This window comes from Bufo gargarizans, chromosome 1 (genome assembly GCF_014858855.1).
Source record: "Bufo gargarizans isolate SCDJY-AF-19 chromosome 1, ASM1485885v1, whole genome shotgun sequence".
Classification (NCBI taxonomy): Eukaryota; Metazoa; Chordata; class Amphibia; order Anura; family Bufonidae; genus Bufo; species Bufo gargarizans.
Window position 1 is genome coordinate 728,343,509 of NC_058080.1, and position 18,800 is coordinate 728,362,308.

An 18,800-nucleotide genomic window follows, 5' to 3' on the forward strand; every position below is an offset into this window, starting at 1 on the left:
CATGACATTATTAAAATCACCCATGACTAAAAGTGGTTTGTCCCCTACCTTTAGCACAAAATCGTGAATTTTAACTAGAACATCTACTTTAAAGGGTGGCGGTATATAGACATTTGCTATTATCCATGGTCTTCCTTCCAATAAGCAGTCAATCAGGACATATCGACCTTCACCATCTATGGCTGTTTCCCCTATTTTGATATCTATATCATGATGTATTAATACACTCACGCTCTAGCGTAGGATGAGTAAACTGAATGGAAAGAGCGCTGTATCCACGGTCTGTACAACCCATTTGTCGTTTCACCTGTCAGATGTGTCTCTTGTAAACAAACTATAACGGGTAGGGTTCTGTGTATTGAGTCAAAAACGGCCACTCTCTTTACACCCCTAATATTCCTGGAGATGATTCTAATAGGAGCCTATTTATATGTCTAACCATATCCAGAATATACTGGAGACTCCGAGAGGAAGGTGAGAGAGAAGGCCGAAGGAAAAAAAAAAAAAAAGCAGCTAAAACAACCCCTGTCCAACCCCCTCGTTGAATGACCCAGAGTGGCATTAGCCCTGGCCCTCTTCCATAGCATTACTCCCTCCCAGCCCCACCCCAGCCTGTTTTGCACCACAGCTCTTTATTTTTTTCTCTAATCCAATCTCCCGCTGCCTCTGCAGTATCAAAAAATAAAGTTCTATTCTCCCATTCAACCCATAGCTTAGTTGGAAACATCATTTAATATTTTACATTATGTAAACACAACTTTTTCTTTACTTCAATGAACTGACTCCTTTCCCTTACTGTTTCCCTAGCATAATCAGGGAATAGCATGACTACTGCACCCGCACACTCTAACCTCACTTTCTTCCTGGCCCTGCGTATTATCTCCTCCTCATCCCTTCCTGATAGTAAATTAATAATTATTGATCTCGGTCTTGTTCCAGGAGAGGGTAGTTTTGCCGGCAATCTAAAGGCCCTCTCCACAAAATTCTTGTGATCTGAAATATCTTGGCCCAGTTGTTCCCTCAGCCAAGTTTGTATATAGCCACATAGTTCTCGTCCTTCTACCCCCTCAGGGATCCCTAAGCATCTCAGATTGGCCCTTCTGGACCTATTTTCTAGATCTAATAGTTTAATTTTTAATTCTCTATTCTCTTCTTTTAAGATATTTTTCTCCTTGACCTTTATCTGTAGGAGGTCCTCTGAATCCGATATTCTTTTCTCTATCTGCCTATATTTATATTTTTGTAGATCCGTTCTAAGGAGCCCGACCACCTCCTTAATATTTACAGTTTGGAGAGAGAGATCTTTTATTGCCAAACTACAGTTCTTTATTTTACGCACACGCTTTAACAGCAAAAACTATTTTTCCAAAAGTTGGAGCCAAACATGGCTCTATGGCAACTTTTTAAATAGCTCATGCAGGTCACAAAACTCCTGCATCTGATTTAGTTGCACCACATCAAACAGCTGTACCTTCAGTGCAAGCTTCCGCTGCTGCTCATGGATCTCCTTCACCTTCTTTGCCAGCTGCCGCTGCTGCTCCTCGATCTCCTGCATGTTTTTTTTCTTCTCCTGCTGCTTCTTGTTCAGGAGTGTTTTAAATTTACTGAGTACTGTTTTGTTAGGGGGAAAAAAATTATGAAAATTATTTGCAATTCAGATTAAGAGGCAATTAGTGCATTGTGTGTAGTATTTGTTAAAGCACTGCTGATTTACATCTCAATTCGTTAGTTAATGATATTTATGCTAAATATATAGTTGGTTAGTTATTGATAGTTAAGTAATGTTATTTATTTGGTTAGTTTGGTAGTTTTTATGTAGATTACAGAGTTAGTGTCCAGTGTTGTTGTTTTCTATTACTGTACATTGTGTTGTACACAAATTGTTGGCCGCTTTAACCCCTTCCTGATTAGCGCCGTAATAGTACAGCGCAGCAGGACATGACTTGCCGCCCAGCGCCATACTATTACGGCCACCAGGCATAATCATTCGGGAACCGGGGTGAAAAGGCTGCTCTGTGGGAGGGTTTTCTTGCCCCTTGCAGTCCTTATCGCTGCTATTGGCCGGATTCCTTACATATGCGAATCGCAGCTCCGGAGCTGCAGGGGTTGGGGTCGGTGGGTGTCATGTGGCGGTAACCGACGATGACAAAGTCATCACCTGTCTACTCCGAGGTGAAGCAGGGGATATCAGTGTTTTGGGTCGCCTACAAGCACTGCTATTGGCTGGAACAATGCTCCAGCCAATGGCAGGGCTGTAGCTGTACAGGAAGAGGCAGAACTTCCCTGCATGCAGCCATTCTAGCTGATGACTGCATGCAGAGAGGTTATGTGCTGTTCTGTGCTGCTTGTGACTTGCTGGGACTTGTGATGCACACCACTGCGATTAATATTTTTTTCATTTGCAGCTGTTCCAGATCATTCCCAGATGAAGTCACTCCAGACAGCAAGAAAGGGAAGGACCCCAAAAAGATGCAGAGAGGACACCATTTACCACTGCGAAACCTGCCATGAAAACCCTGACCTGTGCATGAAGTAGTGTTTTAAAATCTACCACTCATCCATGGTGAATAAATTTAATTTCATCCTTTATGCTTCCTGTAATATTTCCACTATATCTCTGATTTAGTCCACCTCGCTTACATATCCACTTTCCAACAACCAATACATAATTTTTCATGTAAGACAACTGTTAGGTCAAAGGTGCCCTTTCCACCCCTTAAAATGTTCGTACGGGGGAGCTCTTTCCAAAATGGTGTCACTTGTTAATGTTTTTGTAAACTCCAGATTCAGGGTAATAGATTTTGAGTTTTATTTGGCTGTTAACCCTTGATGTGTTTCAGAAAAATCTATTAAAATGTAAAATCTGCTAAAATAAGTGATTTTTTGACATTTCATTCCCATTTTCATTTCATTCTCGTGAGCCACCTAAAGGGTTAAAAAAGTATGTAGAATCAGTTTTGATTAGCTTGAGGGGTGTAATTTCTAAAATGTAAGCCCCAAAAAGTGACTTCATAACTGAATTGGTCCTGAAAAAATTTGGATATTGGAACTGTTAAAAAAAAAAAATTAATTTGATTCTAAACTTCTAAGCCTTCTAACGTCCCCCTGAAAAAAAAAAAAAAAAAAAAAAAGATCCAAACATGAAGTAGGCATATGGGAAATCAGGGGCGTAGCTATAGGGGAAGCAGGGGAAGCGGCTGCTTTGGGGCCCAAACTCAGTAGGGGCCCATCCAGTATGAGAACTAAAAGATTTTATTGTCAGGGCCCCCTCAACAGTGTTACTCAATGAAATTATATACAGTGACATTTTATAAAGTGTAAGAAATGGATGGGGCAGCTGCCGGGCCTGGTTTGAGAGAGCGATCTTTACTAGCCACAGGAATGGGGCTGACATGAAAGGAAAGAGTTGTGAAGAAATGACTGGGGAAAGGAGGCCCCATTCAAAAATTTGCTGTGGGGCCCAGTCATTTCTAGTTATGACACTGTGAGGAATGTAAAGTAATAACTATTTTTGGAGGTATTACTATCTATTATAAAAGAAGAGAAATTGAACATTGGAAATTTGCTAATTTTTCCCAATTTATAGTAAAATAGTTAAGGCTGCTTGCAGCCTGTAATTGTGGAAGGAGCGCACTTACCTTATTTAAACCCCCTCCTACAAGCAGGAGGGCGCCCGTTTCTTGATCCAGCAGCTTCAGCGCCTGACGTCACTTCCGGTCGCATCTCCCGTCGGTGCATCTCCCCGCAGCCCGTTTGTGCTGCCAGCCGCGTTTCTTGTTGTAGGTATAGCCGCTCTGCGGCCTGGTCGGACGCGCCGCCACCGGCACCTCGTGTTCCCTGTTCAGGGGGTCCAGGGTTGGCAGCGGAGCAGCTGCCCGTCAAACCCCCACACTGCCCACCGCCGCAACTGTTCCGGTGAATGCTCATCGTGGGGCCTCACGCCCCCCCGCTCCGGGTACCGATCCTTCCGGCGCATGCAACGCGAGTTGGGGCGGGGTGGCGCGCCTCCTGGGGGTGGGGGGGAAGTTGGCCGGCGGGGACGGCTCTCACAGCGGCTTTGGGACACGATTCTTTCTGCAGAGGTGTTCCCACTGGTAATGTGGGCAGCGGCATTCTGGTGTTCCTTTCAGGCCTTCCTATCGCATTCACCTTGAGATGATCTGCAGAAACTACATAACTGATGACTTTGGGAGAATTCTTCTCCTCTTGAATATCTTCCTGCCATGTTCCCAGTGCGGGGGTCCCGGGTGCCGGGACTAGCAGCGCGGCAGCCTGCCTCCAGGGGGCCCATTCTCCCTGGACGAGTTGCCGGCTTCTGGCTGTTGGCCTGCTACCTGTTTACCCCCGCAATGCTGGTGTGAAAAAAAAAAAAAAAGGGGGGGAACCTTTGATTCAATTCCATGCTCATTTCTGGCTGCTGGCCTGCTGCCTGTTAACCCCCGCGATGCTGATAAAAAAAAAAATCGCTCAGGGTAACGTCATTCGTGGTGCCGCTCCCGATCCGCTCAGTCGTTATGTCGTCCCTGCAGCCACCAGGTGTCATTTGTCCTCTGAATCGCTTAGGTGCAATGTCATCCCCGTTTCGCTCAGGCATGACGTGCTCGCTGAGGTGCTCGGGCGCTAGTAATCCCGTATTCGCTCCATGAAATGAGGTCCCCAATCCGCTTTGCAATGTTCTCAGTACCACCCAGGTAAAATGTCTTTCCTGAATCGCTCAAGTGTATGTCTTCCCTGAGTCGCTCAGGGGCAATGTCTCCCTGAATCACTCAAGTGCAAAGTTTCCCCGATTCTCTCAGGTGCAATGTCTCCCTGAATCGCTCAGGTGCAATGTCTCCCCGAATCGCTCAGGTGTAATGTCTTCCTGAATCGCTCAGGTGTAATGTCTTCCTGAATCGCTCAGGTGTAATGTCTCCCTGAATCGCTCAGGTGCAATGTCTTCCTGAATCGCTCAGGTGCAATGTCTCCCTGAATCGCTCAGGTGCAATGTCTCCCTGAATCGCTCAGGTGCAATGTCTCCCTGAATCGCTCAGGTGCAATGTCTCCCTGGATCGCTCAGGTGCAATGTCTCCCTGGATCGCTCAGGTGCAATGTCTCCCTGGATCGCTCAGGTGCAATGTCTCCCTGGATCGCTCAGGTGCAATGTCTCCCTGGATCGCTCAGGTGCAATGTCTCCCTGGATCGCTCAGGTGCAATGTCTCCCTGAATCGCTTAGGTGCAATGTCTCCCTGAATCGCTCAGGTGCAATGTCTCCCTGAATCGCTCAGGTGCAATGTCTCCCTGAATCGCTCAGGTGCAATGTCTCCCTGAATCGCTCAGGTGCAATGTCTCCCTGAATCGCTCAGGTGCAATGTCTCCCTGAATCGCTCAGGTGTCATGATTTTCCCCAAATCGTTCAGGTACGGTCTCCGCCCGACTTCGTGTTGGTGTCACATGTTCACTGGATCACTCGGGGGCCATGTGTCCCTTGTTCATTCGGGGGTCATGTGTTCCCTGTTCGCTCGGGTATCATGGATCCCTTTGGTTGGCCGGGCATCTTGTGTTCCTGTGCGTTCAGGGGTCATGTGTTCCCTGTTTCATTCGGGGGTCATGTGTTCCCCGTGTTTGGTCAGGTGTCATGGGCAGTATAAACCCGGGCGTCATGTGTTCCCTGGGTCACTCGGGCATGGTTCCGGTCCAGGTTCGCTTGGGTCAGGGTCACGCACCCTTTCGCTGCATGAGGGACTAGCTGTTCGCATCCCTCGCCGGGTGTCGGTCCAAACACAGCTTATTTCTGCACATAAACAGGGCCTCGGCCACCAGAACTGCAAACAAGCCACTATCGTTGCGCCAAAGTCTCCTCCTTGTCCAGGTCTCCATCTCACCACAGAAGTCAGTAGCGTGGTTCGTTCCATTCCAGCTTAAAAATGTTGCAGGCCCCGGAGTCGGATGATAGCCTGTCTTTACCCGGGACCTTCGTGTCAGGGCGCGCCAGCAACCCCTCTCTGCGGATTGCAGGTGTCTTTTACCCAAGAATCGCATGTGTCATGTCTTCCCTGAATCGCTCAGGGTTATGTTTTCTCCAATTCACATATGTCATGTTCCCAAAATCGCATGTGTCATGTCTTCCCTAAGTGACTTAGGGGTAATGTTCCCTGAATCGCTCAGGTCTTGTGTGTTCCCTGAATCGCTCAGGTGTCATATATTTTCCCTGAATCGCTCAGGTGCCATGTTCTCCCTTATTCGGGTTTTGTTTTTCCTTGCTCTTCCGGGTCGGTTGTTCCCAGGTTGCATATTTTCCTGAACAGTCTGATTATGTATTCCCCTGATTTACTCAGGTCAGGTTGGCCTGATCCGCTCAGGCTTCTGTTTTCCCTAGTCTCCCAGTGGGTAGGTAGTGGCCAGGTCCAACCAGGTTCAAGGTACCGCCCGACCCACTCAGGTGTCTGTCATCTTCATGAAGGTGTATGTAATTGCCTGCTTTGCTTAGGTTTCCATGTTGCCTGAACCGCTCAGGATTCAGTGCATCGCCCGAATTACGCAGGTTCCATGCATCAGCCTGTAACGCTCGGAGGTTTGTTCAGCAGCGTCCGGCTGGTTCCTGGTTACCTGATTCGTGTCCGGCGTGTCTGGATTCCTGTTTTCCGCAGGTTTGTTGCATGCGGCGCGACTTCGGGCTCTGATTCTGGCTGTCCAGCGTCACCCAGCAGTTGGCCATGGTGCCCAGGCTGCATCCCGATTCTCCGTCGCCTCTTTCCAGTGCTACCAGATTGCACCTCTCTCCGGGTCTCGTACCAACGCAAGCTTATTTCACGTAAGCAGGGCCTCAGGCCACCGGAATTTCGATCCATCCTCAATTGTGTCGCAGGGCTCCTCCATGCCCGGTCACTACACGGTGCCGGGTTTCAGGTAAGTTCCAGCCAAGTGGCGGCGTGACGCTTCTCCGCAGCTCAGAGCCTTCCTTCATTCATCACGAGCCTCCATTCCTAGGTCTTCAGTATCGCCGGAGAGTTGGCAGCACTGTCCGTTGATTCGGTTAGGTTGCGATCCTTTCTATACCATGTCCATTCCTGTTTCCTTCTGATTCTCAGGTTTCATGTATTTCCCGGATTAGCTCAAGCATTCACGTATTTAGTCATTCACCCAGGTCTAATTCCTCGCAGTCGCGCAGGTTCCACGTGTTCCTGAATTGCTCAGGTTCAGGTATTTACCTTAATCACTCGGGTTTATGTTTCCAGAATCGCCCGGGTTGATGTTTTCTGGATCACTCAGGTTTATGTATGTGCCCAAGTCACTCAGGTTTTACGTTTTCCCTGAATCACTCAGGTCAGGTGTTTCCCGGAATCGCTCAGGTCAGGTTTTCCCTGAATCGCTCAGGTTTAGGTATTTCCCTGAATCGCTAAGGTTTTTGTTTTCTTGTCTCTTTCAGGTTGCCGGTATTTCCAGGTCGTATGTTTTTCCTGATTCACCCAGGTTATGTATTTCCCTGAATCACTCAGGTTTTGTATTTTCCTGTCTCTTTCAGGTTGGCGGTATTTCCAGGTTGTGTGTTTTTCTTTATTCACTCAGGTTACGTATTCCCTGATTCGCTCAGGTCGTTTTTCCCGCAGGTGTTCGCATTTGCCTGAATCGCTCAGGTCTTTTGTCCCACAGGTTGTACGCAGTTGCCTGAATCGCTCAGGTTTTTTTCCCACAGGTTGTTCGCATTTGCCTGAATCACTCAGGATCCGATATATTTGCCTGAAACGCTCGTTTTTTTTTTCCCAGCAGTATCCAGTGGTTCCTGTTTATCCGGTTCGGGTTCCGCATGTTTGAATCCCTGATTGCATTGGATCCGGGTTCATCACGGGGGTTTGGGCATGGTCATCCATTATCTCGACAACTGTTGTTACATCAGGTATTGTACTCTGCTCCCACTCAAGCGGCATTCTCCTGTTCTTTGCTACGTCATGGTTTGCTCAATCTCACCTGGGCAGTCTGCACCCTGATTCCTGATCATCTAGGGACCTCAGGGCGTCCCCTCAGGCTGGGCTAGTTGCTCCAGCCTTTCGCCAGGCTTGAGGCCCCGGTGGCGGCCGCCAAGCTGGCTAAGATCCAGGCCGCCGTTTCATCCGCGGCTTCTTCCAGGGTCCTGTCCAAGTGGGAGCTCCAGTCCCTGTTAGGGTTCCTCACGTTTTTCATGGCATTATAGCCCATTGCCACACGCACCGCCACCTGTCATTTAACACCATCAAGCTGTATTTGGCCAGCATTCAACACCATCGGATGCTCGGCGACCCCTCTGCCAAATCCATTTTCGTATCAGGCCATCAAGCCACCCTCAGGGTTAGTGCGGCGGTCCAGGTGCGTAGGCAATCAGTGTCGGGCGAGCTTGTCCGCAGATTGTCCGTAGCCCTAGACGGTCTCCCTTTTGGGCACTCAGCAAGCATCACCAAAGCATCCATGTACCCAGGGTTCTATGGGTTCTTAGACCCGGGGAGTTCACCTGCGGCACGGTCAACCGAGCGACCCTGCTTAGGCGACATCTTGCCTGGCATTCGGTCCACTTCATACTGTCCATCCCAGCCACCAAGTCCAATCAGGCTGGTCCTCCCACCGAGGTAGAGTTCTTCCCCACGGCCAACTGTTGGTGTCCCGTCAAGGCGCTCCAAGGGCTTCTGGCCTCACTCTAGTCTCCCGCGTTAGACGACCCGTTGCTCCCAATCAACGGTAGGCCCCCCTTCTTCGGCAAAGGTTGTCTCCAATATCCGCACCCTGGCGGCATGGTTGGGGTTCAACCCTAGCCCGGTATCTGGGCACTCCTCTCGCGTAGGGGCCGCTTCCGCAGCATCCAGTCATCAGGTACCGCATGTCATCCGCAAGGTGGGTCATTAGCGGTCGTCCTGCTACGCAAGGTACATTCCCAATCCGCGAGTTAAAATTGTCAGAGCCTTTCGTTCTTTGGGCTTTATGGATCCCATGATGCTCCAATAAATTACATTGCACCCTACTCCGGGCTGGTTCTCTTTGCCCACTTATCTAGGCCTTACCTCGTCACTGGCACCGGGCACAGTCCAGCCAGTTGGTTCAGGGCAGTACTTAGGCATGCCTACTCTGTTCCTCGATTAGCTCCTACCACAATTAGGCATTTTTTTATGAATACATTTTATTTTTATTTTTTTATCAATATTAGCTAGCGTTTGGTGTCCGTAACAGCCTGTCCCTGCTCCACAAAGCAACCTCTCCTTACACTGGCAAAACACTGAATGTAAAAAGGCTTTCAGATCAGGTTTATTTATAAGGTAGGGGGTATGTCCATGTGCTGAAACTTCTCAATTGGCTGTCCTGTCCCACCTGATGTGTGTGTCATGGGTCAAAGTTCGGCGCAATGCAAAAAAATATGACACCGGCGGATATCGCCATATGTTCGGCAAATCGCCAACGCTCAAAGTTCACCGCAAAATGACCGATGGGCAAACCGCAAGGCCATCTCTACTGTGTGATACAGCCATTAACAGGGTGTAGTACTAGGAAATATTTCTATGTCTTATTAGCCGTTGTGCGGTGCAGTTATATGTTTTAAAGCATTTTTTGGGGTGTATTAGTGGAAAAAAAGGGCTTATTTGCCGTTGTGCGGTGAAGTGACAAAATTCCAGCCTTTTTTTGTGGTGTATTTTCGGAAAAAAAGGCTTATTAGCCTTTAGCAGTGCAGTTATATGTTTTAAAGTCTTTTTTGTGGTGTATTAGTGGGAAAAAAAGGGCTTATTTGCCGTTCTGCGGTGAAGTGACAAAATTACAGCCTTTTTTTGTGGTGTATTATTGGGGAAAAAAGGTGTTAGCCATTGTGCGGTGAAGTGACAAAATTACAGCCTTATTTGGGGTGTATTAATGGAAAAAAAAGTCTTATTAGCCGTTCATCGGTGCAGTTATATGTTTTAAAGCCTTTTTAGGGTGTATTAGTGGGAAAAAAGGGCTTACTTGCCGTTGTGCGGTAAAGTGACAAAATTACAGCATTTTTTGGAGTGTATTAGTGATAAAAAGTGTTATTAGCTGTTCAGTGGTGCAGTTATATGTTCTAAAGCCTTTTTTGGGGTGTATTAGCGGAAAAAAAAGTGTTATTAGTTGTTCAGTGGTGCAGTTATATGTCCTAAACTAAAGCCTTTTTTGGGGTGTATTAGTGGGAAAAAAGGGCTTATTTGCCGTTCAGCGGTGCAGTTATAAGTTCTAAAGCCTTTTTTGTGGTGTATAAGTGCGAAAAAGGGGCTTATTAGCCTTTGTGAGATGAAGTGACAAAATTACAGCCTATTTTTAGGGTGTATTAGTGGAAAAAAGTCTTATTTGCCGTTCAGCGATGCAGTTATATGCTTCAAAGCCTTTTTTGTGGTGTCTTAGTAGAAAAAAAAGCCCGGTAAGCTGGCAAGTAGGGATGAGGAAAGTGGCATGGGAGCTGGTGTTGCGATTGGTCAGGCTCCTGGCTCAGAGACTGTTGAGGAGGACATCAGTGACGTGCAGACAGTACTTGATGATGCTGTAGCCTATCGCAATTGGTAGCCGGGTGACGAAGGGGCTTCATCATCATCAGGAGAAGAGGGTGGAAGCTTGCGCGTGAGGCAGCGGCGGAGCCAGCAAGTCGGTAGCGTGGCCGGGAGTCATCAGGGTGGCAGCAGTGGGAGGTCGGGAGCTAAACGTGCCCGGGGTAGACAACCCGCTTCACAGGAGCCTACCTGCCCGGAAAGTAGCGGTGCAGGGGTTTACGGAGGCAGCAGCCGTTGCAGTCAGACAGTGCTGAGTGTTGGGGGTAAAATCACCTACACTGCAGTGTGGCAGTTTTTTGTTAAACAGCCGGAGGAGGTGAACATGGCCATTTGCCGAATTTGTGGGCAGAAGGTGAAGTGTGGCCAGTGTGCCAATGTTGGCACCACGGCCATGCGTCAACATATGCAGCTTCACCAAAAAGTGGCCTGAGAGAAGCGTGGCTCCGATGTGGTGGTCCAGCCTGCCGCAGCAGCCTCTGCATCACCCAGTGGCACGCACCCGATTTCAGGCAGTCAAGGCTCCACCACCTCAGCTGAAGGGAGCTGTCTGTCCTTCCCATCATCTACCGGTGCTGATGCTCCTGCTCCTCGTCCTCCTACTCCTTGTCACTCATTTCGTCAGTAGTCGATCACTGAAGGGATTGCCAAGAGACACCAATATGCGTGTCATCCTATGGCGCAGAAGCTGAACGTGCTCCTGGCCATGTTGCTGGTACTGCAGTCCCTCCCTTTCCAAGTGGTGAACTCTGCACCTTTCCGAGAAATGATGGCTTGTGCCGAGCCAAGGTGGAGAGTCCCAAGCCGTCATTTCTTTGCGAAAAAAGCAGTATCAGCCCTGCACAAATATGTAGAACAGAAGGTGGGCCAGTCCTTGAGCCTGTCAGTGTCTGCCAAAGTGTACGGCAGCGCAGACATGTGGAGCAGTAACTAGGGTCAGAAACAATACATGTCCTTTACGTCCCACTGAGTGAATGTGGTTCCTGCACAGCCACACCGGCAACTTGGCCCGATACGCCACTTCCGCCTCCACGTTCTCACGCTGTTGGTCCTGCGACAATATCCGCCTCTGTCTCCTTATCCACCACCATGTCCTCAGCCCCCACTGCAGGGACAATTCACAGTGCTCCTCCAGCATACTACATGTGCAGGGCATGGCGGTGTCATGCTGTTCTACACCTCGTTTGTCTGGGCGAACGGAGTCACACAGGGGCAAAACTGCTCTGTGTCCTTCATCAAGAAATTGACAACTCAAAATCGGAGCCATGGTGACCGACAATGTTAAGAACATGGTGTCGGCGCTGCGTCAAAAAGGGCTGATCTGCACCCTGCATGGTGCACATGTTCAATCTGATTGTCGTTCCACCCATCTGCAAGACATCCTAAAAATGGCCTGGAAACTGCATGCACTTCAGCCACTCGTACACCGCCAAGCACACCCTCCTTGAGCTGCAGCGGCAGAACTGCGTCCCCCAACATAGGCTGATATGCGACGTTTCCACCTGTTAGAATTCCACCCTCCATATGTTGGACCAACTATACGAACAGAGAAAGGCCATAAACGATTTCTTGGTGATCCAAGCGGACAGGAGTACTCTCCTGTGTAACTTTTATGTCAGCCAGTGGCAGCTTATGCGTGACACGTGCCGTTTGCCCTTTGAGGAGGCCACATTATTTGTCAGTCGCCAGGACTACGGGATGAACAACACGTCATTCCACTGCTTCATATCCTGGAACAGATGCTGGTAAATCTGTCTGGTAAGGGGACTGGAGACATGGCCTCTATATATTACGTCCAAATGAGCCTTATGGGGGCTGAACTAGAGGAGGAGGACATTGGAGCACAAGCAATGTGTAGCAAAATGGGTAGTTTTTCTATACAGATGACAGGACAGGAGAGGAGGAGCAGGAGCAGCCAGAGGAGCAAGAGGGAGATGAGACAGATAACCCAGGCACACCGTGGCAATATGCAGTGGAGATGGAGGCAGGGAATCCCTACGAGTCACTTGCGCAAATGGCCCGCATGCTCACTTGCTTGGGTAGTGACAGCCGAATGGTCACCATTTGGCAGAAGGATGACTTCTGCCTCTCCACCTTGTTTGACCCTCGCTACTGGTCCAAAATGGGGGCCGTTTTTACACCCGCTGAGAGGGAGAACAAACTGAACTACTATAGAGATATCCTATGTAATCAATTGGCCGCTGCCTATCTGCGCCATCGTCCATCCTCTTGCAGGTCTGACCAGGGGGATCCTCTGTGCTTTTGTTTCAACTGCCATGGCTGCTGTGGCGGGATGGGGGGTAGGAGCAGTACCAGCTCCATCAGCAGCAGCTTGAGTCTAGAGTCGCTGATGAGCAGCTTTCTTCACCCGCCTAGTGAAGAAACTACTCACCAGCAGCAGCAGCTAGACCTGGAGCAGAACCTGAACCACCAGGTTGTGGCATACTTGGACAGCACCCTGCCAACCCACATTAAAGATCCGGTGGACTACTGGGCAGACAAACTGGATTTGTGGCCGCAACTGGCCGATTTTGCCCTGGAAAAGCTGTCCTGCCCGGCCAGTAGTGTGGCATCAGAGCGGGTGTTTAGTGCAGCAGGGACCATAGTTATCCCAAGGAGAACTCGCCTGTCCACCCAAAACATGGAGAGACTGACCTTTGTCAAGATGAATCAGGAGTGTATCAGCCAGGATTTCCACCCACCAATGCTTGATGCATCAGACTAGATCATCCATGCCACACCATCAGCTACTACTCTGATGCTGTCACCCGCCTGATGCCACACATCTGATGCAAAGTGCTCCTTCTTACACCCACCATCGTCAGCGGGTATTGTTATTGCCACCAACCTTACCACTGTGTTACCGTGTCACTCTGTGGTCTCCTGATGCTGCTGCCACCCCACCACTTAGGTCTCCTCATGCTGCTGTTGCCACCTCCACACTATGTCATTGTTCCACTCTGTGGTCCCCTCATGCTAGTGCTGCTGCCACCTCCACACTATGTCATTGTGCCACTCTGTGGTCTCCTCATGCTGCTGCCACTTCACCACTCTGTGGTCTCCTCATGCTGCTGGCAAATCTCCACTCTGTGGGTCTCCTTATGCTGCTGCCACATCACCACTCTGTGGTCTCATCATGCTGCTGCAACATCACTACTCTGTAGTCTCCTCATGCTGCTGCTACCTCAACACTATGTCCCTGGGCCACTCTGTGAACTCCTCATGCTGCTGCCATCTCACCACTATGTCACTGGGAAATTCTGTGGTCTCCTCATGCTTCTGCCAACTCACAAATCTGTCTCTGGACCACTATGTGGTCTCCTCATGCTGCTGCAGCCACTTCCGCACTCTGTCATTGTGCCACTCTGTGGCCGACTCGTGCTGGTGCTGCTGCCACCTCCACACTATGTCACCTTGCCAGTCTGTGGCCTCCCCATGCTGCTGCTGCCACTTCCACACTCTGTCATTGTGCCATTCTGTGTTCTCCTCATGCTGCTGCCACTTCACCATTAGAATTGGCTTATGATTTGGTAAGCAAAAGCAGGAGTGGGTACAAAACACAGAAGACATGCAGATATTCAATTCACGTGTCATCTCTGTTTTGGATCCACTGCTATTTTTTATTTTTTTTGCTTTAGCAATACTGATGGATTACTGACCAAATGCTGACCGAGTGAAGGCGGATGCTCAACAGACAGGATCCGTTTTTTGGGGGTTATTGTTCCTACGGATCAGAGGAAGGGCAAAATAATCAGTGAGGTCAATACAAAGTTACTGCTGACACCCTCTCCACTCTGTCGGGGTCTCTACTTGTATAAGCGTTTAGAAAAAACAAAAAAGACCATAGGTGTCCAATATGGTACAATGACCAGCCAATGACCAAAAAATACAACCTAAATGATAGATGAGTCAGGGGTCAAAAGTAAACCTACACGGCAGAAAAACTACAGCAGGGTTTGAATTGCAAGTGCAGCATAGATGAAATAAGAGCAAACCACAGTAAATACTAGGTAAGAAATATCCTGAGTCAAATGCCATATAGGTAAAAAAAAAGAACAGAGACTCACCAAAAAAGGCCGTGTGCTGTATCACCCAGGATGGCGCTACCCCAAACCGCGGGCATCCTCCACGGTATGCATTTTGCTGGGGATCGCCATTAGCAATGGGCCACAAGTGCAGGATTTGCTCCCCTGTATATATGCATGACTGCATGTGGGTTTGAGCACCTCCTGCTAATGCCACCCTGTCTTTTTAGTTTGTATATATAGATTCCTGGAGGTGTATAAACTCCAATTTAAATGTGCCTGTTTTTCATCTACAGGCCACATTTAGGTGCACCTGTGAGGCCTGGGCCATATCAGCCAGTCTTGAGTGGGACTCACAGACTCCTCCCTCCTCCCATTGCAAGCATGGCTACATGCTGGAGGTAACTGGCGAGCTGTTTGTGAGTCGGCCTCATGCTCCTGTAATTTGCCCACTGACTCCTGGTATTGCCCATACGGCTCAGGTAGGAGAGTGTTAGGTCCCGGGCTACTTGAGAAACCTTGGCGTGGTGCCCGGGCTTAGACATGTTCTACACCGTAGGACATGTTGACTAATCTCTCAATTTTAAAATCAGTTTGAGGGTTTAGTGAGACTGCAGAGTGCACCTGTCTTTGTTATTGTTTTGTTATATTGTTATATTGATTATGACATCCGCACTTGTTACCTTGTGTGAGATGTCTATTGTGGTACTTGTGGTTCGCCACGGGCATCCTCCACGGTATGCATTTTGTTGGGGATCGCCATTAGCAACGGGCCACAAGTGCAGGATTTGCTCCCTTGTATATATGCACGACTGCATGTGGGTTTGAGCACCTCCTGCTAATGCCACCCTGTCTTTTTAGTTTGTATATTCCGTTCAGTTATGTTTTGTCCCCATTGACAACAATGGGGACAAAACAGAAGCGTTTTTTTTTCCGGTATTGAGACCCTATGACGGATCTCAATACCGGAAAATATTAACGCTAGTGTGAAAGCAGCCTAAAAGAACACCATGAAGAATCAGAGGGGCCCACCAGTAACTAGTGTGCAGGAACAGTTAAGGCAAACCTTAAAGTGATGGTGACCATGCTTTTTTAAAGAGGTAACTCCGTTAGGGATGAGCGAACTCGAACTGTATAGTTCGGGTTCGTACCGAATTTTGGGGTGTCCGTGACACGGACCCGAACCCGGACATTTTCGTAAAAGTCCGGGTTCGGGTTCGGTGTTCGTCGCTTTCTTCGCGCTTTTGTGACGCTTTCTTGGCGCTTTTTGAAAGGCTGCAAAGCAGCCAATCAACAAGCGTCATACTACTTGCCCCAAGAGGCCATCACAGCCATGCCTACTATTGGCATGGCTGTGATTGGCCAGAGCACCATGTGACCCAGCCTCTATTTAAGCTGGAGTCACATAGCGCCGCCCGTCACTCTGCTCTGATTAGCGTAGGGAGAGGTTGCGGCTGCGACAGTAGGGCGAGATTAGGCAGATTAACTCCTCCAAAGGACTTGATTAACTGATCGATCTGCAGCTGTGGATCATTGAGCTGCTGATCCTCAATTGCTCACTGTTTTTAGGCTGCCCAGACCGTTTGTCAGTCACATTTTTCTGGGGTGATCGGCGGCCATTTTGTGTCTTGTGGTGCGCCAGCACAAGCTGCGACCAAGTGCATTTAACCCTCAATGGTGTGGTTGTTTTTTGGCTAAAGCCTACATCAGGGTGAAGCTGTCACACCAAGTGCATTTAACCAGCAATAGTCTGTTCATTTTTTGGCCATATACAAAATCAGGGGCAAGCTGCGCCTGTCACCAAGTGCATTTAACCCTCAATGGTGTGGTTGTTTTTTGGCTAAAGCCTACATCAGGGTGAAGCTGTCACACCAAGTGCATTTAACCAGCAATAGTCTGTTCATTTTTTGGCCATATACTAAATCAGGGGCAAGCTGCGCCTGTCACCAAGTGCATTTAACCCTCAATGGTGTGGTTGTTTTTTGGCTAAAGCCTACATCAGGGTGAAGCTGTCACACCAAGTGCATTTAACCAGCAATAGTCTGTTTATTTTTTGGCCATATCCCAGTCTAATTCTGTCACTAAATCCATACCGGTCACCCAGCGCCTAAATACTAGGCCTCAAATTTATATCCCGCTAAATCTGTCCTTAGTGCTGTAGCTGGGCGAGTTATTTAGTGTCCGTTCAAGCACATTTCTTGTTCTGGGTTGAAATACAATTCCCAATTTAGCAATTTCATAATTTAGTGGTTTCTGCTATATCAGAGCTATTTGAAATCTATCCCTAAAAGGGTATATAATATTCAAGGTGCACATTGGGTCATTCAGAATAACTTCACACACACCCGCTACTGTGTATTTCCAAGTCTAATTCTGGCACTAAACCCATACCTGTCACCCAGCGCCTAAATACTAGGCCTCAAATTTATATCCAGCTAAATCTGTCCCTAGTGCTGTAGCTGGGCGAGTTATTTAGTGTCCGTTCAAGCACATTTCTTGTTCTGGGTTGAAATACAATTCCCAATTTAGCAATTTCATAATTTAGTGGTTTCTGCTATATCAGAGCTATTTGAAATCTATCCCTAAAAGGGTATATAATATTCAAGGTGCACATTGGGTCATTCAGAATAACTTCACACACACCCGCTACTGTGTATTTCCAAGTCTAATTCTGGCACTAAACCCATACCTGTCACCCAGCGCCTAAATACTAGGCCTCAAATTTATATCCCGCTAAATCTGTCCTTAGTGCTGTAGCTGGGCGAGTTATTTAGTGTCCGTTCAAGCACATTTCTTGTTCTGGGTTGAAATACAATTCCCAATTTAGCAATTTCATAATTTAGTGGTTTCTGCTATATCAGAGCTATTTGAAATCTATCCCTAAAAGGGTATATAATATTCAAGGTGCACATTGGGTCATTCAGAATAACTTCACACACACCCGCTACTGTGTATTTCCAAGTCTAATTCTGGCACTAAACCCATACCTGTCACCCAGCGCCTAAATACTAGGCCTCAAATTTATATCCCGCTAAATCTGTCCTTAGTGCTGTAGCTGGGCGAGTTATTTAGTGTCCGTTCAAGCACATTTCTTGTTCTGGGTTGAAATACAATTCCCAATTTAGCAATTTCATAATTTAGTGGTTTCTGCTATATCAGAGCTATTTGAAATCTATCCCTAAAAGGGTATATAATATTCAAGGTGCACATTGGGTCATTCAGAATAACTTCACACACACCCGCTACTGTGTATTTCCAAGTCTAATTCTGGCACTAAACCCATACCTGTCACCCAGCGCCTAAATACTAGGCCTCAAATTTATATCCCGCTAAATCTGTCCCTAGTGCTGTAGCTGGGCGAGTTATTTAGTGTCCGTTCAAGCACATTTCTTGTTCTGGGTTGAAATACAATTCCCAATTTAGCAATTTCATAATTTAGTGGTTTCTGCTATATCAGAGCTATTTGAAATCTATCCCTAAAAGGGTATATAATATTCAAGGTGCACATTGGGTCATTCAGAATAACTTCACACACACCCGCTACTGTGTATTTCCAAGTCTAATTCTGGCACTAAACCCATACCTGTCACCCAGCGCCTAAATACTAGGCCTCAAATTTATATCCCGCTAAATCTGTCCCTAGTGCTGTAGCTGGGCGAGTTATTTAGTGTCCGTTCAAGCACATTTCTTGTTCTGGGTTGAAATACAATTCCCAATTTAGCAATTTCATAATTTAGTGGTTTCTGCTATATCAGAGCTATTTGAAATCTATCCCTAAAAGGGTATATAATATTCAAGGTGCACATAGGGTCATTCAGAATAACTTCACACACCCGCTACTGTGCATTTCCAAATCTAATTCTGTCACTAAACCCATACCTGTCACCCAGCGCCTAAATACTAGGCCTCAAATTTATATCCCGCTAAATCTCTCGTTACCGCTGTCCTGTTGTGGCTGGGAAAGTTATTTAGTGTCCGTCAAAGCACATTTTTTGTTCTGGGTTGAAATACAATTCCCAATTTAGCAATTTCATAATTTAGTCGTTTCTGCTATATCAGAGCTATTTGAAATCTATCCCTAAAAGGGTAGATCATATTGAAGGTGCACATAGGGTCATTCAGAATAACTTCACACACACGCTTCTGTGCATTTCCAAGTCTAATTCTGTCACTAAATCCATACCGGTCACCCAGCGCCTAAATACTAGGCCTCAAATTTATATCCCGCTGAATTTGAATACAATACATTGGGCCAAATAATATATTTGTTGTTGTGGTGAACCATAAC